A 24,593-nucleotide genomic window follows, 5' to 3' on the forward strand; every position below is an offset into this window, starting at 1 on the left:
ATTAGAGAACGTACCCTTAGATCCTTGCTCAGAATCCACCCAGAAGGTTTTGGAGATCTTTTGATGATCATTAATAATTTGGTGTTTTTTTGCAATCTGCCCCCAGATTCTGTGTTAGGGGTGTTGTACAGTAGTTAAAAGCATTGGTTCCCCTGGGTGGGACGGGGAGTAGGGGGAAATAGAGGAAAGAGAATTAACATCTGACTATTACTTTCTCCTTTGAGGTCTAACTTATTTGTTGTCATCTATAAGTAAACAAAATTACTAATAATGAGTTCCTGACCAGGACGTCAGATATATGCTTAACTGAGATGGGAGTTGTGTATCCCATTTAGTTTACTATCTCATTTAGGTTAGTACATCCCACAGTCTACCATTCAGCATATTGGATATTTTAGGTCCATCATTATGTCCATATGTCCATGTTGCTTGTTGGAACATCACGTTTATAAAACTAGCCTGTTTCCTGTTAGTGACCTCAGGAAATCTTCATAGGGAGCCCTAGTAGTAATTATCAATCAGTTGTTGCTGGTTCTTATTTTTTCTTCAGCTTGACAAATATGTCAGTTGCTGAGCTCCAGTCTTATGGTCATTTCTCCATCAAAATGTCTAAAAGAGGCAAGCTACAACACCCAAGGTCCAAGGACTTCCAATTCCTTATAGACTACTGCCAAACAGTTACCTTTCAGTCTTGGCCTCTGTTGCATCTGTCAAGAAATCTGGGAAGTAAGCAATGGGCATACATCCTCAAGAATCAAAGATCTCTTAGTTCACTCATATATCCTACCTAGCAGCCATCAGAGAGAAGTGACTTCAGGTGTGTACCATTATTGGTTATCCGTACAAATGACCCATGGGTGATTAAGTCTGTACCCTATTAACATGAAGCTCTCTTTTCATCACCTTTGTCTGATCTGCATTCTGATAGGTGCTTCTTTCTTGGAAGTGTGAGGCAACAAAGAAAAATGAAAACATAAAAAGCGAACTGCATCAGATTTTCCAAGATGTAGATACCTGGTAACTGTATGCACATTTAAGATTTATGATACTTTACCTACTCACCTCTCCCTCAGAACATATATTTTACACATTTTTGTTACTCCTTCTGTTCCGCATTTGGAAAATAAAAGTTTGAGAACTGTAATAGAGAGACCTCAAAAGCCAAACATTTATCTCTATCACGTGGAAAAACTTACCTTCCAGGGCATTCCCTGACAATGAAATCCAGATCTCAGCATTCTCTAGCAAAAACACAGCCTGGCTCAGAAAGAGTAGAGAACAGGGAAGGGCATAATTTGGCAGTATTACGCTTATTTAAATTCCTAGAAGTGCTTCCCTCTGATAAGGAAATGGTCAAAACTTTAGCAATTAAAACTTCTCAGAAGTATAATTAAGTTCTATATCAGTAGTAGTTTGTATGAATAAAGTAAAAAAGTCCAAATAAGTTCATTTAGAAATAAAACATTTGAAAAGTTGTTTTTTTTTCACATTCCCCCAGAAATTCAAATCATAGTGATATATTACTCTCAGAAACCTGATGATACTGCAACAACCGAGAAGAGACCATTATATCACAGAAAATTTAATAATCAGCTATTTTAAGGTAAACAATAATGCTTATATAGGTTCTGTAAGTGAAAAACTCAAAATTATATTTGGATATGATGGATAGAATAATTGTGTTTTTTAAGCTTTGTCATTCATTATCTCAGGGAGTAGTTTCTTATAGGCCAGTTAGGCACATGTGAGACAACTGATAACAGAATGATCACTGGAGTAAAAAAAGTATGGATCTGTGGTAGGTATTGGCTACAGGGTAAGGAAGAATGCAGCAGAGAATCCTCCAGCTTCATTCTTATCTCATCCTTCTTCATCTGTGGTATTCTGCTGTACAGAAAGCTTGCATACAGCATAGTTGTCATCTTGAAACCACCCATTCATAATGCATACTAGACCAAAGGGCATGTTACTCTGTTATCAATGGATTCTCTGTAGTCCACCTGGAAGCAAAAGTGCTGGGGGAAAGATCATTCAATAGGAATAAATTCTTTAACAAAAAAGTCCTACTTCCTTTGGGAATTCTACATCGTCCTTCCATCTCAGACTACTACGTAGTGCAAGGTCTGCCCATGGCTGAGGTTGAAGCCAAGACGTGGTATTGAAATGCCCTAGGAAGAATAATTACATCAATTCTTTGATAGTAAAGGATTCTTCTCTCTGGTCACAGTAAAAGAAAGCAGAGTCTCCTCATATCTCATGCATTTAACATGTAATAGAGTCCACTTCTTAACACACATGCTCACACACACAAAACTTTCTGCACGTCTAGAAAGTCTATCCTCCAAAACACAAGCAAAAAAATTAACCTTGCTATTATCAAGCTTGCAGAGGAAGGGGGCATCTTATCCCTTCATGATGATCAAAGCTGGCAACACCACCCTAATATTACTGAAAATTGGTACTCCCTCCTCCAGCCCTCCGCCAGAAATATTTGGTTGCTCTTTTATCCATATGACAGTTTCTCAGATTCACTTCCTTCTTTTTGTAATCGAGCACATTCATTTTCTTCTCTCAAATCTTTTCTCCTTCAGTCCTAACTGTTTCCATAAAGTGCCATCGTTCTTCCCAGTTCAGTGAAACCAGACTACAGAGCTGACTATAACATAACCAGCACACAGATTCAGCCTACATCTTCTGTTGAAGCAGCCCAGTGAAACCTACATCCTGTTTGTCTTTTTAAGCCAGAAAGAACCAAGATTCCAAGTTCTTGCTTCTTGCTATTCTACAGATGGGTCATCACATCTCTGACTTCTTCAGCACAGCACCCAGTTAGAGGAAGAAACAAAAAGGAAGGCCAAGAGTATTATACTATTAGTATTATACTAATATTCTGCTTGTGAACTCTACTTCCCCTCATTTCTTAATTTCCTTTAAACAGATCTAATTTTAAAGGAAAAAGAAACTCTGCAGCTCCAACTGGAAACTGGGAAAACATTTCCTAAGAATATAACCATATCTTCCTACAGATTTGTCTGCAAAGCTGAGAGCCAAGGAATGTAAGTCTTCTTTTCTTTTTAAGTTATTAGATACAGTTAGATATTATTTTAAAAATATTTTCACTTACAAACTTTCTCCTTCCATGTTATTCTGTAGGTAAGCAAATAATTCAGCCTTAAAATTTGTGCGTGAGATCATTCTTGAAGAGTTCAACAACTATAAGATATTATGTTATACCTGATTGTACATTTATTTAATTTTCCTTATGGGACCAACTTATTTTCTCTTCTCTAAGGCTAAGATCAGCTGTAAATTTATTTCATATGTATCTTTCTTATCTTTAATACAAAAAGTACATCATCTTCTGTAGAGCTATATGACTTTAAGAAACTGTACTTGTAAGTTTACGGCAGGCTTCCTATTTGATTATATGTCGTTCCTGAGGCTGGCAGTGCTTTCTCATTAGCACTTCCACATTTGATTAATTAAAACAAAGCAGAAGTTATGCTCTTTCATTACTGTGAATCCCTTTTGAATGCAGTTTACCAGGATTGCAGGTATTCCAGGATGAGGGAAGGCATGTCATTCTTTCTCCCATTCTTTCCCCTCCTTCCCAAGTTTCAGACATCTGGACACTTGATTTTCGAGTGTTCTGCAATTGGTCATTCCACTACCAAGCCAGTAAGTCCTCACAATCTGTTTTGCTTCTGATTCCTTGCAATATTTGATGACTGTTTCCACCTCTGCAAAGATTAAGTAGAGCAAAGAATTAAGTGGGCTACTAGCAAGAAGAATGTTGTTGTTAAGAAAATGTTTAACTAATTGAAAACTTGGAAAGATAAAGGAAAAAGGAGAGAGGTGTGTAAAGGAAGCAAAAGAAATAGATGTGTTGCAGAAGCAGCAAGAAACTAGGTTTAGAAATGGAAAAGGCTGAGAGATGGAAGTAAGGGATTTGCTGTAAACTTTGTTGGCAACACTTCACAGGTTAGCTACACGTAACAGCCAACCTAAAACTTACTGGAATCACTAGACAAGAATCAAAACTTGTGTTCCAGTAAACTGAACTTTGACTACCATTACTACTGTTCCACTGGACCTCTTCCCAAAATAAGGTATGCCCCCCAGGATATCAGTTTCCTAACTCTGCTGGCTCTTCACAGTCTACCTCCAGAGGCTAAACTCAGTAGTCTCTTGTTTCTTTGTAGCCATCTGTCATTACTTTTAGCACCAGCTCTTCATTGCTTGTGAGCAAAAGGTAAAGCAGAACATTGTCTGTATTTGGCCCTTTATATTTGCCTTAGGAATCCGTCTCAAAACGCAGCTTTGAAAATTCTTGGGGTGCCTGAACTCATGCTGTCTTCCTCACAGATGTCTGGGAGATTGAAAACCCTCATAAGGGTCAGGCCTTGCTATCAGGAGACTTCTATTAGTTGTTTGCAAAGAGCCTCATCCTTTTGTTCCCCTTGGAAGATCCTGTAACAGGTTCCCAACACATCATCATCATTAGCGCAGCTTTCCACTGTGGCCTTGGTCCAGAGATTACTGACAATACGTGCACTTTCACAGAGCTCTGGGAAGTTATACAGCTCCTACTCGTAGTGCAACACCCTTCTACATCTTCCCCATCTATCCTTTCTAAACAACCCATAGCCATCCATGAGAGTCATGTGTGCTTTCCCACCAAGTCTTTGTGATTCTGTTCTGATCACTGTAAAGCACTGTCACTTCACATGGGCTTCCAGTTCTTCAGGATTGTTGCCTCAGTTTCGTACAGTGTACAGATTCAGGTGTACAGATTCTTGACATAAGTCTCTGAATATCCTCCCTTCCCAGCAAGCCTCTTTTGTAGCCTTCCACCACCTGCATTTTCTTTACTTGTCCCTGTTTCCTGGTGAACCTAATTTAAAGCCCTCCTCACTGGATTAGCAAGTTTGTTCACAGACTTTCTTTTCTCTCTTTGCCAGATGGACCTTCTCTCCTTATAGCAACCTTTTTTCAAACCATACTCGAAGAAGCCAGTCTTGCTAGCAATACCAACTAAGCAGACAGGCATTTAGTCTGCTGGATCTGTCTACTTCTAATCAGGTGCTTGACCTGAAGAACTGAGAGGAACATTATCCAGACTGCTGTCCTCCTAAACCCTGAACCCAGAGTTGTGCAGTCACCTATAGTCTGCTCAGTGTCCCCACTAGCCATGTCACTCATGTGGATGAGAAACAACAGATAGTGGTCTGAATGAGCCCTGGCAGTCTCTGTAATTCTCAATAGTGCTCTCTCTGCAGCATTCCCTTAGCAGAACTTGTTCATCCTCCTTTGATACCAAGGCCTTGGCACAAACCTTCTTCCACCATCCTGCTGCTGCCAGAAGTTAACAGATTCCACGTTACACCCTTGTGGGAGTTCCTATCCTCTTTCTTCTACTGCCTTGCCTTGGTCATACAACCTTTCATACCTCTGAAGAGTTGAGGCCATTTCCTCAGCAGGCACTCTTTGAAGCCAGTCATCCTTAATTCAACAAAGGCTGCTCGTCCCTTCTTGCATCTTCCTCACATGGTACCACTCAATCAGAAAACAGCTCTCACAGGTGAGGCCACAGCCACCACTCCAGGCCCCAGCCCTATGGAAAAGGACCTGATTTTAACATAATTCGGGCATAATTTCTTTAGATTTGGGTTTTCATTAGTCAACAGTCCCAGCAGGCTGCTATGGAAAAACAGTCCTCCTTCAATTAAGGCTATGAAGCAGTCCATCAGGCATACTTCTGCCAGCTTGAGGCTCTGCTACTTTTGTTTGAAATTTCCTTTTGATTACAAATCAGAAGAAAATCCAATAGTGAAATCTAAAAATCTTTTTTCCCTCAAATAATCCATATTTTATCCGTCAGCATACAGTTGCCTTTGCAGTGAATAGTGAAGTACCGATGTTTTAGTCTAGTGTAGATTAGAAACAAGAATTATGTCATTTAGACCTATACTTGAGATCTTTTAGTACTTTCTTTTAACATTTCATCTGTTGCATCTTTTCACTAGCTGATAGAAAGCTGAAGTTTACAATACCAGCACTGGTATTTAATAATGAACCTTTAAATCAGCTATTACTATTAGAGTTTGTTTCTGATAAATGTGGTGGTTCATTTCTTTTATTCTAATACAGAATATGATTACTTTTCTTCAATTTTCTAACGTATCTGAGATAGAAACTGGTTGAGATGATCACACATCTGCCTAGAGCCCATATGCAAAATGCTTGCTTTGCATTTAATCTTCTGCATCTTGTAATATTACCCTTTTAAAAAAAAAAAAATATAAATGCTCTATCCTATTTGTCATTTCTACAACCATCTAAACCTGACAGCATGTAACTGGTGATATAATTAAAAAAAGCGAGAAGCCAACGCACTAATTAACATCACATATTGTATTTCTGTTATGTCAGACTTTTGTGTAATGATCATTTGATGATGCTTTTGTAAAGTATCTCTCTACACTTCTGCCTACGCAAGATATCAGGATAATAGAGAACTGTGTAATTTCACCTTTGGCAAAAATCTGCCCTCTTTCCAGCAGCCTTTTCAAACTAAAAGTTGTAAATCCTAGAATTAAAGTGTGTATTATAAGTGGTGACCAATGTTTCACCTTGGCCTAAAGATGTAGATCAAGGTTAAATGATTCCAAAATCAAAAGCCATCAAAAAGACTTGCTACGATGGAGACTAAGGACTAAGGACTAGTACATGGAAGTTTGGACCATTAACATAATACATTCCACTTCTAGAGCTCCAGAAGAAAGGAGTTAGAAGTTTATCATTTGTCACAGCTACCTGGGGATTTGTAAATGATTCACATGCTAGACTCTTCCCACCTGAAATGGTGGAACAAAATGTCATTGCAAACCATATTCTAAATTCACCTTTAAACAAGTAAATAAATACAGCATTCTCTCTAGAAACCATTACTCCTACATATTTTTTAAGCCAAAAAATATTTTTTTAAATAAATAAAGCTACTGTATAGATTTCAGTTTTGTTACTCCTAATGCCGGACAAGTGGACTGAGAAAAGTTTTGTGCCACATATTGAGGCATGACACAGCAAATATGCCAGCTATGCTTCTTTCTGAAAAGTAAACATCTAATTGAGGCACAGCATATTTTCTCTTCAATCTCTTTCCAAATCATGGCTTCCTAAATTTTGACCTAATAGCTTTATTAGTGTATTCATCAATGCTTCTTTTGTTCATGGCTCTCCAAGTCACACATACACTGGCCCACAGCTTAGAGGGTGTATGCAAGAAAACTGTTTTCTTTATAATACATGTGCTATGACTATTACTGGGCCATAAGACCACCTTAAAGCTTATTTCATCGTTGAGCATAGAAGGATGAATCCATCTTAATCTTTGGAGGCTTTCTCTCTTAATGAGGCTGCAAAAAAAGACTGAAAACTGAGTGTTCTTAATGACTTTGTTATTTTCTGCCCTACTCCTCTTTAGATAGTTTATTTGGCATCAAACTGATTAGTAATTTACCCACAAAGGGATGAGGTGCCTGTTTAATCTTTCATCAAAAGGAAAAATTAGCTTGTGAGCAGCTGAACCAACACAGCCAGACAGCAGAGACACCTTATGGGTCTGCACTGACTATGGCCAAGCCCGCACTTGATTTGGCTCATAAAAGTAGACTTCTCTTTGCCTTCCTGTTACACTGCAAGCAAAAACCTTATCTTAAAGAAACTCATGCTTTTATTCAGTAAAAACCTGCAACAATTACATAGTTATGTGCAGGAGAATAATCTTTAGATAGTTAACTAAGGTCCAATTATAATGATACAGTTTTCATGACACAGTGTTTTGCCATGCTGAGACCACAAAATACTGGATTTTTCATTGTGGGCAGTTTACTACAAGGATGCTGCTAATTACAGACTAACAATTGTATCAAACGCTTGACTTTGTTTCAAATCGGACGTCAGTGGGCCTGCTGGAATAGGCAAAACCTGAGTCCAGACAATGGCCTATTCAGAAATAAATCATAGTGTAGGTTAAAAAAAAAAATCTACCAACAAAACAACGAAAAGAACCTTGAAGATACTCACTGGCTTGTTGTATTAGGCTTTACTAGAACAAAATCTGCTGCTTACAGTTCATTGTGTGTTTCATTGTTTCTGTCACATTTTTTTTCCTTAAAATTGCTAATTTCTGATATAAGAATTTTATAAAATAATACACATAAAGTATAGGAACATTGTTTAGGCAAATGTTAGGGAAAACAGCTGTTACTGTTAAAATCTCATGAAACTAAACATGAAAAGAGAAGAATAATATGTGTACATAAATAATTACATTTGCTGTCATGTTAAAATCAGAGGGTTATAACTAAAGGCAGAATTTGCAATGCCGTGTAGAACAGGAACCAACACATCAAATAGACACAATAATGACTCTTAGCCACTCATAACTACCCTGTTATTCCTCAGCCATGACAAAGATTTTACCCTAATTCAGTGCTAGATCAATTTTTTAGAGTGTGAGTTCCTGAAATCTTCCTATGTCTCTGCACTTCTGCTAGCTGAATACCACACTTCAGCTGTTGAAAAACAGGAATTATAAAAGCAAGTTTTGGTGCCTTTTTGTAAGACTAGATGACTGTAATTGTGGACACACAGTATCAATGTAGCCTTGCACTTATTTTCAGTCACTTTTAGTGGATATCATTAGATCTATAATTTCTCAATTTTTATTGCTTTTTAAATAAGATAAAGTTTTGATGAAGCCAACAGACAGCATGCTAAAAGACTAAAGGCACCTTAAAACAACCTTAAGGCTAAATGTTGTTCACTTTAAAGCACTTCTAATATAATTACAATGGTTTTAAAATTTTAATATACTTGAGAAACTGATCATAATGTTCCTAACTGTCATTAGACACTGAATATTCTCTTCGTTCTTTTTTCAAAGCTTCTGCATGAGGTTCTTAGGGTGAAAATGAAGCAACCAGAATGCTGGGGGGTTGCCTCCATCCTTGGCAACTGATCTGGAAAACAGCACTTGGCAGGATGTGAGTATACACAGTGTGTCTGGATCAAATGCACAGAACTTTCTGGGGGGCATTTTGTCCAAAAATGAGCATTACAAAGAGGACGATGACCATCAGCCAGATTAAACTGTAACCATAGAACTTGAATTAGACTGAGGATGAAATAGAATTGAAATGGAGTAGTCAGCCTGAGCAGGTAAGAGAGGCATGAAAGTTTGTAATGGAGAGAGACATCACACTGGAAAGAGCAACAGGTAGACATGGCTTGGTACTTCTGCATGTCACCCCATGGCACCACTACCTCTGTCCATGTGGGGCACAGCAGCATTCCCATGGGACATTGGGAGCAGCCTGCAACCAGCTGGTGGCTGACAGTGTGGGTTATGCATGTGGGACCTCATGGAGGACTTTCTCCCTGGCACGTGGGTCAGTGAGGTATAGGGCGTTGTGCAGGTGCAAATATTGCTGGAGCACCCATGTCTTCCTTAGGAAGGGTGTGCAGGTAGGGGAACTTGTACACTCAGAAGTGGGGTGTGTCTGTGATCCCCAAAGCCTGTGAGAGGGGGGATATGCATGTAGTTGTGTATGTGCATATGTGTATGATGAGAACTTTCTGGTATTAGTTTTTGCACAGTGTTTAGAAAATTGTAGGTGTTATTCACATTTTGTAAGTGTCTAGTGTTGTAGCTGATCTGTTATATTATTGATATTGATCCTGAATGTATAGTTCACTGCTTGCTGGTCCATCATGTCATTAATAAATTAATAAAGTGCTTTGATCCTCATTTTGCTTTAAAGTATGTGAACTAAATACATTTCCCTGCAATTTGCTGTTCCAGTGAATGTTATTCTCAGCAACTGTCAGCAGCAAGTCTGGTCTCATTCTCATGGATCAGTGGTATAAACATACTTTTTTAAAGATTCTGAAATTTAAATTCTCGTCTTATTTTTTCTAACGTGCATCCAAACCATGTGTGTAATCATATTTTTGTAAGAGAAGACATTTTTTGTTCTCTTGGTTCCATTTTCTCTATTTCCCTCAATTTTGTTGTCTGAATCGCTAACGTTGGAGATAACTAATCTCCTCTTCAAAAGCCGGATTTTGCCATTAGCTTTATTTCTGCCTAACCATATCTCTTTTGGTGAAAGTGCTTAACATTGAGGTGACAGCAGGTTAAAGCATAGGAAGGGAAACAGCCCAGAGAGTTAATGACTGTACAGGGGCAAAAAAAAAAAAAATCTTAAACCCACATATTTTAGATGCAAGGTTTACCTATCTTCACTCAGCAAGTCAATTTTTCTTGACAGAATTGACCAAGTCTGCAGGGAATATGCACTGCTGAGCAGTGCCAGCATCACCCCTTCAGGAAACATTTACTCTTCCCCTTGGCTGAAGACTATGACATCAGAACTTTTGAAGGGCAGAAATGATTGTAATATGTGTCAGTACAAATATTCAAAAACTGAAAAAAATTGAGTCAAACTCCTGTCCTGTATAAAGCCTATTTATAATCCATCTTTCTAAACCTGCTGAACATAGAGAACTCTGACAGCTATTGGATCAGGCACCTAAGGCACAGCTACACTAGGTTTCTTATTACCCTTTTAATGCTCTTTTAAAAGCAATCAATGGTTTCACTGTTTACAAGAGAAAAGTTAAGCATTTTAGCCTCATCTCTCATAAAGAAGTAACATGAAGTATAAGGTTGCACAAGGTAGTTCGCTTAAAATAGAAATTTGTATTTCTAATATATAAATATTCTGAGGTTTAGAGATATGAAAGATTCTGAGATAAAATAAAAATCATTGTAACCCACAGCATTACAAAATGATATCTCTTTATCTTACTAAAATCAAACAAAAAGTCCACAATCTAAGAATGTAAAATATATAAAAGAACTGTTTTACAGCATTTTGGTCTTAGAGCATAGCAGAAGTTGGATCACTTCCCACAAAAGCAATGTTATGCAAATTTATATCTAATGTTCTAATATGACTTTATCACCTGTCATATTTCTTCCTCTGTCAAATTTTTTCCCCGATTCAGATCAGTACATTCTTAAGACTAAATCTTAAAAAAACATATGTCATCTTACTATTCTATAGTATTATATCATTTAGAAGTTGAGAAACACCTCAGAAAATGCTTCAGTCCATCCCATCAAATAATGGTCCTTGCTTTGCAGGTTAAAAAAAAGAAAAATATATCCACTAGTTAATTCTCAAAACTTGTGTTGTATAGCAGAACAGAAAACGGTTGCTCCCTTTCAGTCTTTTTTTCATAAGGAGACCAGCTAATCTGTAACTCATGTTGTGTTTTCTGTTTTAGCAGCATCCTAATTGGCAAATCTTGAAGACTGTGCTGTCATGCAAGGTTTCCAGTGGTACATCTGTTTCTAATGTACAGTGCATAATTTAATGACGAGACACTTCAGTGGTCTACCCACTGCAAATTTCAGTTGTTAAAAATGTCTGGAGCAAGATGCCTTTAAATAGTAGGCACTTTCTTGGTACATTAATTTTCTCACACTCAGAAGCAGAAAATGTAATAGTAGCTGTCACTTAGTGTAAAGCTCTGTTTACTTTTAAAAGCTATTTACAGCTTAAATGTCTTGTTCGAACTGATTAGCTATAGTGGGATTTAAAACTTTTATAAGACCTATTTATTACAGTTAATGTGTTTTTCCTCAGACTATAGTTCAGGAAATCTGTCCAATCAGCATTAGAACAAGGGTGCTTTTTTTTTTTTCTGGCCAGATGTGATAAATATAAGTCAACTGGATTTTGAGAACCACTGAAATGAAAAACATAAAACCCTAACCTACAAGTAAAGCACTGGCAGTGATATTTGGATTTAATCCCTTTCCTTCATATATACAAACAGAGAGAGCCAGAACAGCTCCCCAACACAATACCTCAACAGTCACAAACCCATATCCTCATCTATAATTCATCTTGGCTAGTAATGTGCTTACTGACTGACACTGTATCCAGCAAGCCCCTTACAATGTGAAAGATCTAATTACAAAAGGCATAACGCGTTTATCCCACAACTAAAGGATTGTTTGAAAAACATTCCAAACACACAGAGACATACATAAATCAAAAAAATCCCAGATTTAACTTAAAAGCAGAAAAAATCCGCCTTCCAAGGTGAAGGAAAAAAAAGCACTAAAGGATGGAGAGAGCTTTTTTACTACTCCAGTGTCAGACTATGCTGATCATTAAAATGTTGTTCCAAACACCATAGTCTTCATCAGAAATATTACCCCTAAAACAATCTTTTCCTTATATTTTTTCCTTTTTCTTCACACAATCCAAACAAATTTACCTGCATCACTCAAAGTCCTTTATTTCCTTAAAGCCGAGATGATTAATTGGAGTGACTAGGAGAAAGGGTGAGATTTGGTTGGGTTTTTCCCTGTGTCTTTAAATACATGTTGGACTTCGGCTAAATAGTTTCTACATTACTGTAAAACTTGAACTGTACTGGCTCTCAAGTTGAGTTAGGAAATGATATGTTTCAGGAATGGATTTTTAGTACAGGATGATGAAACGCAGTAGGCTATTATCTTTCCTCTCATCTCGCTCCTGAGGCTGCAGAAACGAGTGTTTCCTCTTTTATACACAGAGTTCCCCACTTTCTAGTTGGCACTGCCTCCTGTATGTCTGTGCCGGCAAGATTTGCTGATTTCCCCTCTACTAGGAAGAAAATAAAGAAACAGGCATCTTACCATCTACTTTATTATTACTTATTATTATGTTATGCCTGTCAACAACAGTAATGTACCATCCACACAGTGTGGTGGGTGAGAACAGGATCATTTCCACTCTCTGTCATGCCACTGAGCCAGAGGGTCTATGGGCCTCTCTCTTCCAGCAGGCAGCAATGGACGGTTGTTAGCACTTTAACACACTGAATTCTCCAGTTGGTACAGGAGTTGACTTGTATAAGTTTTGTCACACTTGGGACCAATCCCAACCTGTGTCAGGCACATTCAGCACCTTCAGCAATCAATAAAGTTTACCCACATGCATGCTTTCTTTAGATCTTTGTTTATAGCTGAGCTATCAAAAGTTATTTTATGGGGCACAAGTTCCTAGATTTGCTTGACTAAGCTTTCTGTTTTACTTTTGAGTTATTTTGGAAATTATATTTTTAATTAAAATAAGCAAAAAGCAAAACTCAAAGCAAGCCACACAATCAAAGAGTAGTGACTCTTCTTTTTCTTTCCCTTTATATTGAGGATAGTTTGGATAATATACTGCAAGGAAAATGGATCCATTCCTTTCAGTAACATGTGCCAAATTCAACATGGTTTAGTCCTATGCAGACTTAATACTATTCTTTAGTCCTAGAAAAAATAACCCAACTTTTCAGGGTAATGAATGTCATCAATTAGAAAACCAAAAATCTTTCCATAAGCAAAACTGAAAAGATGTAAAGTTGAGCCTAGTTTATTGTTTCACTGCCAACATGACACTTAGCCATGGATGCCAAAAGGTTTGCAAAACTATGAGCATACTCAGGCATGTTTTGTTAGAATTCTTGGCCAAGCTTGTAATGGGTATGGACAGATTCACTGTTTGTGTGAGAAACCATGTTAATTAAGTTAGCTTTTGATTTGAAATGAGGCAAGCAAGACACTCTGATGAATTATGCTTTCTGTTGTTTGGGTCAGCACAACTTTAATGAATACACAGTAAACAATGCAAGCAGGAGCATGTACAGATGACATACTGTGAAAAGAAATGCACTCTACTCCTATCTTAAACTACATCCCATATCAAATCTGAACAGTAATGTTGGAACGGAAACTACTTGACAGATAAAAAAAGAAAGATGAGGGCCTAGATTTAGGTGGCTTGCAGCCTAATCATGAGTTGCTACATTGTACATCCTTCCTTTGTATTGGTTCAATCATTTGGCTTAATTTATGTTGCAAATACATTTTAGGCTACACACTAGTATACTTATATATCAGAACTAAAACTGACAGAAGAGGCCATGCTGAGCCAGAATTCCAGCATATGAGAGGCTACAGATTTTCACCAGCTACTTCATTCTGTTCAGAGTATTATTTTATCAGTTAGCACTGCCCATCCTTAAGAAACCTGTCAAAACGACAGTGGGCATGCTCACATATGAAAATTGCTTGCTCTAATTTTCAAACACATCAAATATTCAGCAGAAGGCCTGGTACAGAGTGCTTGCAACTGTTAAACCTCTTAACAATTAGAGCAAAGATTAAGATGTTATGACCCCAATCGGAAAAAATCAGAAAAGTATGGTGTCAATTATGATCCGTCAGTCTCAACTCATGCTACTAAGTTTGGTTACATTTATTTCTCCCATATCATGAATGTTAGCTTTGATCTGGGGTTCTTTTGCATGCTTTTGTTGGCCTGTGACATAAATTTATTTAAAAATAGTATTTGCATCTGACTGAGGTTCAGCAAGTGTCAGCCCAGTTCTGTGTTTTGTCATTAACCATGAGTGGAAACAATGTGAGGAAAACTTTACAATGCCACTTCCTCTCATCCAGCAAAATTGAGGTTTTGGTAAATTCCATTTGGGATCATGTTATCTAAACATAAGTTATTCAGATGAACTTGGATTTGATTTCAACCAGTGAGCCCACCTTTCATTTTTGAGAGCCCAAAGTGGTGGTCTTTGATCTAAGAAATCAGTTAGATTCTAAATATGGCACTTATTAACTTAAGGGAGGGGATGCTTGAATCCTCCCCCTAGTCTGGCATTCATTCAGGCACCTGAAAAGAAATTGTTCAAATACAAAGGAATTACCATGTGAATAGCGTTTCCGCACAGTTTCTGCATATGCTGTCTTGCATTTTTATCAAGACTGCAAACATAAACGAGCGTGAGAAAGCAGGTGCTATTTTCCTCTGTCTTTTGAGCATCAGTCTTTCCCAGCAGTAAGCTCTGTGTGCTAATGGCCAAAGTAAGGCACTCTGAAACCAGACTTTATTTTTTTAAAGTCCTAGGCTTTTGATTAAATCTGATCCAGATTTAATTATGGGGCAGAACATTTAAATAAGAAGAGACAGAAAGCAAAAGCCATATGATTCTTAATGTTCTTAAGAGTATCTGAGCAACTGCAATATAGAAATAAGAGTCTGAAAAGATTCTAAACTATGAAGATGTTTCAGTTTCTCTTCACAAATCTACAGTTTGCAGAGAATGTAGCACAGAAGTGCCTTTTGAGTTATATCTGACTTTCAGTAACTTATCCATATTGACTTATTAACTCTGTTTCAAGGTCATCTGTACTGTGGAAAAAAAAAAAAAGATTTTGTTCCCCATTTTAGTCAACATGTAAAATAGAAACTATTTAATTATGATTAATAATAATCACTATTATTATTAGAACAGCCTTTGACTTGCACAGAAAAGTGCTGCATTCTATGGGATTACTCACAGAGCATTAAATTATGTAAACATATAACACAGGACACAGTATGTCAGTTGTAGAAGGGATACACCTAAATACAGGTGTATTAGGTGATACAGGTCATTTCGGTGAAATTTAAAAAAGCAAACAAACAAACAAACAAAAACAGACAAAAAACCCAGAGAGAAGAGCAGAAAAGAAACAGAGAAAAGAAAACATGGAAATGTACTTGTTAAAAAAAATAGTGTCAACCTTTGGGAAAAAAATACACAAGATACAAGACTGGAAGAAGAAAAAAGAAGAAAAAGCAAGACTGATAACAAAAATTAGACAGGGAAAATGAGAATCCACTAATAGTTCAAAGCTAAAAAAGGTAAGCTAACAAAAGTTTATTTACACAGTATGAACTGAAGATAAAGGCAGACAAGAGAAATGAAAGGTAAAGCAAAGATGTCCAGTGGTATACACAAGGTTAAAAGAAAGGACACTAAGCATTCCTAAGGCCTATCCACAGTAAGATACTTCATTGTGTTACAATCACCAAGATTTCATGGATCTGGAGAAAAGATGTAAAATTCAGCCTGTCAGGCAAAAATAATTAATCTCTGATAGCTGTACCTAGATTATCTTTGCTTTCACCCATCACCAGTCACAATCATTGTCACATGATTAATACAAGCTGCAGTTTTCAGAAGTATTACTCCATTACAAACGTAAAACCTGATTGGAAGTAATGACATTTGTGCTGCTAAAGTAACTTGAATACTTCTTATATTCAGATAGTGAAACTCAAAGTTTAGCAAGATTAGATTTTCTAGTGCTTTACAATCATGTGCAGTGCTGGCATCACAGTGCTGTGTCAAACCAAGTCCTAATAAAGCTTGATATCCCTCAAGTACTCCCCCACTCATCATCTCTGGCAATCAAAAGAAAAAGAAAAAGTAAAGAAACTACAAAAATACAGAAAGTAACAATTAATGAAAGGGTGTAGAAATAATAAAAACAAAACAAAAAAAAGGAAAACATCTCAAGTATAAGCAAGGTTTTGTTATATATCTTGTCATCAAGGAGCCTGCAATAGCTGACAGATGTATATAAGGCAAAGGATTCTCAATACACAGAGAATTTTCTCAAAATTTGTTACAACACTGGGGAAAAAAAGGTTATGATAAGTAGAGAACAAAGATCTGTATGCAGAAATAGAATATCTAAGGAGAATGTGTGCCTTAAACACTATAGTTTCAAGCTTTTGAAACTGAATCCTCCCTATTTGAATTGACAATTTGAGTAATCCAGTTATTGACAACTGCAAATGTACATTGCCACTGCATCTTAGTTGGCAGACATCAATCTGATGTCCTTCAGAATAGTTGGAAAAAAAGCAAAAATAAACTAAGTTTAAGAAAATTAATCAGTCAGAAGACACTAAAATAAGACATTATATTTCTTTAGGGCATACAACCAACCTTGTCGTAGGTATCTTGAGTGGTAACATACTAAGGAGAGAAATTTAAGCCTACTATATATTTAGAATGATGTGGAATGAAATAAAATTAAAAATTTTTGTCTCAAGTACACTAGCCCCTACTTAAACAAAAAGAAAAGATCACCACAGACTGCAAAACATGGATGGGTTAATTTCTTCCAAAACTGAAGGAAAACCTCCGCATTTTCCTGTTCTTACAACAGTAATGAAATGTAAAAAGTGCTACTACTACATCAACTACACCAAAAAGGACTTTGAAAAGCATAAGAGACCATCGGAGTGCCCAGCGTGTTCACTGAAAAAGTGGGAAACTCACGTTCAGGTGCCTTCACTCTCTTGCACTAGGTTTTTCTCACATTGTGGTTGCATTCCCACTGAGGGACCTAATCTTTACTTCATTCACCATCACAGAGGCTTTCCTCTCTAGTGCCTTGGCTTGAATTAAAAAGAAAATATTTTAGGTTTAGGGAATTATTTCCCCTAAAGATCTTTTTTTGAAACTTGAAATTTTCCTGCAAAATTTTGATTTTCACAAATAGGAATCTCTTGATTACTTATTCTCATGTTGAAGCTTCTAAGCAGCTCTGCCTGTGTATACTCATTGTCAGTTAATTTCAATAGCCATAGAATTGTACTTGATACATAGTTACCCAGTAGGAGTGTAATTGGTGATACATGCTAAAAAGTGTTGGATTGCAATGGACATTTATTAAATATATTCCACAGTAACTTAACCAACTTAATACACAAGACAAATCAGTTTTGTATTGCTACCTAGATGAAAAGAAAGACAAAATATGAACAAAGCTAAACAAGAAACATTAAAAACAGGTGAATAAAATAAGTTATAAATCCTTGAACAATAGGACCTGGGGGAGCTCCACTGAAGTCAATGGTCAGAAGTAAACTTTTATCAATTAATTGTGAAATGGTTATGGCCATTAAGCCATTAAGTCATTAAGTTCCTTTAAGCCTGCCATGTTCAACAAAACATTCATTCATGTGCTTACCTTTGGTCTCAGAAGAATTGACATATATGATAAATATTTTTGGAATTCTAACACTAAATAAGACTGGAACTAAACATGATTAAAATTTCTGTTGATCTGGGCCTTTTAACATTATCTAATCCCATTATGGTTTATTTTTTGAAAATGTGGTTCTTGGGGTCTTAGGTAAAAAAAGGCAGTGTTTTGTACATCACAGAAGTTTTCATGGTGTTTAAGGCCAGGCTTATAAATTAGTCCATAGGCTTCATGAATGTCATCTATATCTGAGAAGTGTTATTTTAAGATTTTCAAAAATCTTCTGTTAGTTTGGGAAACAGGTGAGAAAAGTTATTTATACACATGAGCATTTTCTGCTTTAAATTGCCATAACTACTTTACCTTTAAAAGATTTACATCAGCCAAAGATATGACATGAAATGACCACTCCTTAATGGTCTTCACTGGGAAAAAAAACCCAGTAATTTCTACAGGGCAGCTGAGTTTCTGAAGAATTTCCAAAGCCCATAGGAAGCACCCCCTTCAGTCACTTCTGCAGAATGAGAAGGCATGGCTCCTTGCAGGGGCATGCAGCCTTTGTTGAGTTACCAAGGTATATTATCAGAAATTATAGTGTCACATATTTTAAAAATAATGAAAGGAAGACAAAGAGAACATTACTGATTCAGAATGAGAACCTGTTGTAAAGCCAGTATTAGAACATCACAATTTTGGCAATTTACTGCTATATGCAGTTCTGTAGCTCATTATTTTCTACACAAAGCCACTTTAAAACCTCTCATATGCTTTTAATACGTTACTTAGCATTAGGCAATTACCACTTCCTCTTCAGTTTTCAGCCTCTGAAGTCTTTGAACGCTTAAAACTACAGTGTTCTGACAATTTTTATAAAACCACAGGGAAAGCAAAACATTTTTTGCTCGCCAGGTCACAAGCATTAAGAAAGTGGTTTTCCTACAGTTTCTTCTACTTTAAAATCCTTTTAATTACTGAAGGGTCAGGCTTAGTCTTCAAATTGCAAGTGTTCTTATCAAATAAGGTAAAATTTAGGAATCTGTATGGCATGCATATTTGCTGCAAACTCAGTTACTTATATAAAAGCCACTGTATGGTTTAGGGAGGAGAGAATGATACACATGGAAGAAGAGTAGGGTAGCAATTGTGGGGGTTTTTGGTTGTGTTTCATTCTATAGAGAATATTCAAAACATTGAAAAATGAAAACAATATCAGAAATAATAAAGTCTGCAGTTATTTACCTGTATACAGCATGTGTGTGATACATAATGTGCACTTTCATGTTTGATGTCAATGTAGACATTTCTCTTGCCAGAGAAATATCAAAGTTCACAAGGCCAAAATCAATGTCTGCATTAAAAAAACACTTTTGATTACTGTTTGTATGAAAAAGTTAAAGAAGACATTACTGACACTGATATTTGGTGTAACTGTTCAAAATGGAATATTGAAGGTCTTGTGATAGGAAAGATACATCATCAGTGAAGCACTGGCAAGGCACCGAGTGGAACAACTAAGAAAAAACCTATGAAACTTTTTTATTTCCGAAACTTTACTCCCTATAACTCCAGATTAAATTTTAGCACCTGATATTCATTAATGACTAATGAAAGAGGATTCAGCACTAAGCCCTTCCACTCCTGATATTTCATCATCCAAAAATGACCACCCAGTTTAGCTGAGCTTTAATTCATATCCTGTTACATGTAGCCAGATTTTAAACTGTAACTGCTTTTTTATTAATCCTATTGACTGAATATTGAAAGGTAACAAATTCTACATTCAGCTTTGTTTACTATCATGGCAAATGCAGTCCAGAAGATGATCTTGGCACAATAAAATCTCTTGACAGACCCTTCAAGGCATGGAAATAGTCCAGGGAACTGTTAAAGTACAGAATGCGAAAGGCTGCAGGCATTGCATGGGATGATGACAAGAAAATCAAGACCAAAAGCAGATGATGCATTTCAGATGAAATTTTTTCAAGTAATAGCTAAATACTGGCAAAAGGTTGAAGGATTCCTAAACATAACCATATTACACAGTTTCAGATCAAAGAATTTTGTTTCAGTGGTTGCAAAGAATTTAACATTTGCATTAGGGAACATTTGCAGTTTAGGGGAAACCTTGCTGTTTTAATACTTCATTAATGCCAAAGTTTTGCAAGCAATTAAACACAAAGGAAATATAGTACATTGATTATTTATATAACATTTTTATATCAGAAAGATGTTTCTCAACACAAACTTCAAAAGGAAATATCAATAGCTGTATTTAATCATTCTTCCAGGATCTTATTAGAGAAAAATATTCTAGTTACAGTTCATTTCACAGATGTATTCTTAATACTACTTGTAAAATCTATCAATTTGAAAGAGCATTTAAGGCAGATATGCTCTATTTACTTTGTATATATACATATAGAGAAAAGCAAATTGCAGCAGAGATCTAAATAATAAAAAAAAATGATACTAACAATAGATTTTAATGGATTTAGAAATCACAAAATGGTCCCGTTTGTATTTATTATTCCTTAGGACATATGACAATGGCTGTAAGTTGGAACACAGAATTGGAGGGATATATTGGAATATCAAGCAATTCTTTGCTATCACTGACAATCATGTCCTAGCTCCTTTTCAAAAACATGCCAAGGATCTTGTTAAAAGTAGCGATGACCTTCCCTTATAATAATTGTTTGCACACTAAGACTTTCATTTCTACAACATTTAGAGAACTCCTTTCAACAACTTCTTTTCCTTACAGTGATGAATTTCATGATGAGAAATATGATTTTCATGATGAAAACAACTACATGCAGAACTTGGGAATCTGCTTCTGTCTTTGGACTACCGATGCCTGCATTTTCTTGAATACTAATAGTTCAGAAGTGTCAGTTCTGACTTGTGAGTTCCTCATTTCTCAGTGCCCAGTTCAAGACTTTGATATCTCCTTTGAGAAGGCTGGTCCACAGAGGCAGATGAAGTCAACAGAAACTGTACTTGAATATTCAAAGTGCACTCTAATAATAAGCACTCTAAAAAAACAACCCAAAACCAACCAACCAAAAAAAATCTCTATGTCACAAATTTTGTGAGTCTAGTGTAGATACTTTTGATTTCAAGCTCTCTTACTAGTCTCTTCCCATTTGTAAAACGTGATAGCAAACTCCTTTGACTTGGACAGGGTTTTCAAAGACAAGTTAATCTGGGGGAAATACTCTACAGGCAAATGTCAGAAGAAAGCCTATGTTTAAGTAAGTAATACTTCCTTTGGAAAATAGTTTGAAAGGCATTAAGTAAGATGGCCAAGGGCTACATATTGAGTTAAGGAGGGGAAAGGAAAAAGGAAACTATAGATTCATTTCTGACTGAATATCATTCATCCGGTCTGTGACATGAGTCACAGAATAGAAGGAAAACACAGCTTGTAAACACAAAATGAAAGGCCATACTATATGCATTCAACTCCAAAGGTAACTGATGTCTTTTCTTTTCATGAGTTGAATTTGCCACCTTAGAAACGTCTCCCCAGTGTGAGGGGAGAGACCCTAATAACTCTATATGCTGTGCATTTTTAATATTTTTATAAAGAGATGCTTTCTGTACAGGTTCAGAAGATTAACAAACTATGAGCATTCTTTCTTCTCTGCAGCCAGAGTAACAGTCCGAGGTCTGCTGCTCTTCTCTCTGTATCCTCACCAGCCAGCACAGAGTTGGAAGTAATGTGCTGCAGGAATGCCCCAGTAGCAGGTATCTCCCCTTTGAAACAAAGAGGGTTTGACATTTAGTATTGCTGTTAGTTGCCAAGGCTTCTCTGGCTCAGTATAGTTAAGGACTGGTTCTTGCTTGGGATAGTTTATTTAATCACAATTTAAGCCTTAAAACAAGAGCCTGGAATAGAAGCAGAACTTCCAGAGGAAGCCAGCCTAGATAGTCTATTTAACCCATGTGCAGAAGATAATGCTCTAATTGAAACTGTATTAGAGCCATGCTGTGTGGTTAATTTACTGTGATCCATCTTCATTTTTCCAATCCACCTGGCAGTAGCCAAACTCTGGCTTCTGGAATTCCTAGGCATTTTCATTAAAATATATATGGGAGCTGAAATACAGGTTTCTCTGTGACAACTGTTGTTCATGTTTTATCTTGATTTTATGCTGTATATGCTATATGTCAAAATACATGGTTTCAGTATTCCAGGACAGTTCCATTTCTGTAATGTAAAAAACACACAATCTATTCTAGGGAAAAAAATTCCCATTACTTACCACGACTATGACCGTACATTAACTTCACTTAACATATATTATCTAGAGTTATATGACAGACTTGTCTTCACCTCTTTAAATGTTCTGCTAAAAGGCTACAGATTCCAAGCTCTCTCCATTGAACATAAAAGCATCCAGACTGCTGCACCTGGCTCATTGCATGACTCTAACAAAATATTGTTTCAGACAGTACCACAAAGCAAGATCATTTAATTACCAGATGGAATAACACTCCCTATAAAAATTAACATTTTCTTAAACTTCAAGAAACTACACTTAGTTTATTGTTAGTTCCATACTCTGCACGGTGAATTATGTTTTAGTATTTAATAATTTTATTCATTTAATAGGATGTCCAGCTACATGGTGGCCCTAGGTAGCCCTGCTTGACCAGGGGGTTGGACCAGATGACCTCCAGAGATCTCTTCTGACCTCAACCATTCTGTGATTCTGCAATACATAAAAATGTATTTAAAAGTCATCCAGCTAATTTAGAAATAGTGTCAGGTTCTCCTGGTACTGCTTTCTTGATTTTGACTATCTACCTTCATTATTAAAATGGCTCTTAAATCACAGAATCATAGAATGGTTTGGGTTGGAAGGGACCTTAAAGATCATCTAGTTCCAACCGTCCTGCCATGGGCAGGGACACCTTCCACTAGACCAGGTTGCTCAAAGCCCCATCCAACATGGCCTTGAACACTTCCAGGGATGGGGCATCCACAACTTCTCTGGGCAACCTCTTCCAGTGCCTCACCACCCTCATAGTGAAGAGTTTATTTCTTATATCTAACCTAAATCTATGCTTTTTCAGTTTAAAGCCATTACCCCTTGTGCTATCACTACATGCCCTTGTAAAAAGCCCTCTCCAGCTTTCTTGTAGGCCCTCTTTAGGTACTGGAAGGCTGCTATAAGGTCTCCCCAGAGCCCTTTCTTCTCCAGGGTGAACAACCCCAGCTGTCTCAGCCTGTTCTTACAGGAGAGGTGCTCCAGCCCCGTGATCATCTTCGTTGCGCTCCTCTGGACTCACTGTCTGGGTTCAACATCTGAAGTCAAGGAGCTTGGATTTGAGCAGAGCTGCTTGGGTCCCAGATGTTACCATTTTTTTCTTTGATAAAATGTTCTTTGGAGAGATAGTTTAAGAATGATGTCTTAAAGGTGGAAGTGGCCAACTTCCTGCCTACCTCAATGCATAATTGCATCTTTGGATACTTCGCATCATTACAGGTTTGCAAGGGTATTGAATGAATAACTGTAATTATTGACTGTATCCAGTTCTCCATATGCAAATTGAAAGCTAAAAATGTTTAACGGCAGATGGCATACAGTGTCTATAACTGTATTGCAAAGGCTTTGCTTTATCTGACGTGCAAGATCCTACATCTGAAGTTTGAAAAAATAATCTGTGTTGTAGTTGAAATAATATGACTAGCAAACCTAATATAACCTGATGCAAAGCTAATCTGCATGTGAACTGAGTCCTCTGAAACAGGAATGAGATAAGGAATGTTAGTTCTGTATCAGTCTTGTTACAAAGCTTGAAAGAACACACAAAAAAAGCATAACATTCATTATTTTAATACAATGTTAAGACTATAATAAGAACAAAATGGCATAGCATATTCATTTTTCATGAGCGGTGTTATAAATAAGAACAGGAAAAGAAATAATATCCATCTATTTCATTTGGCCTAAAGCTTAACAGCTCTGACTAGAAAAAATCTGGATTATAAAAAAAAACAAACCAAAAAAAGCCAAGAAAAAGCAAGTTTCAAAATTAGAACTGCCTTCTGGATCATCACTGACATTAAAGTTAGGGAAACAACAGCATTTTTTAAAAACTAGTGTTTATTTACAGGGTAAAAAGAAGTATTGTTTTTTTTTTTTTAAATTAATCCTACAAAGGACACCATCTTCTTCATAGAATGCTTAACTTACTGGAAGAATGGTTAGAAACTACCTTTGTATGAAAGAACACCACGTAAAAAATCTAGGCAATACCCCCAAAAAGAAAGGAGCTCAATACTGATGACAGAGAATCATCTACACATCACACAAACCAACACAACACAGGGGATACCTGAGCTAAGACAGAATGATCTGGCATATCTAGCATGTATGTCCCCCACTTTCTTGTACTGAGTATCTGAAGATTTTATCCTAAAAGCAGCAAAACTTAACATTTCAACATTTGGAAGATGTTTTCCCCAGCTTGTAATAAATTTGGTTTTTTGCCCCACTGTAATTGGAACCATTGGCTTAAGGGACAGAGCACTTCAAATCTTATTAAACTCCAAAGCAAGGAAATCTTGCTAGCTGCATTAACTTTAACATTACAAGGTAAATTATTTAACATGAGTCACTTAGAAAAT

Source organism: Mycteria americana, chromosome Z, assembly GCF_035582795.1.
Source record: "Mycteria americana isolate JAX WOST 10 ecotype Jacksonville Zoo and Gardens chromosome Z, USCA_MyAme_1.0, whole genome shotgun sequence".
In the NCBI taxonomy this organism is placed as follows: Eukaryota; Metazoa; Chordata; class Aves; order Ciconiiformes; family Ciconiidae; genus Mycteria; species Mycteria americana.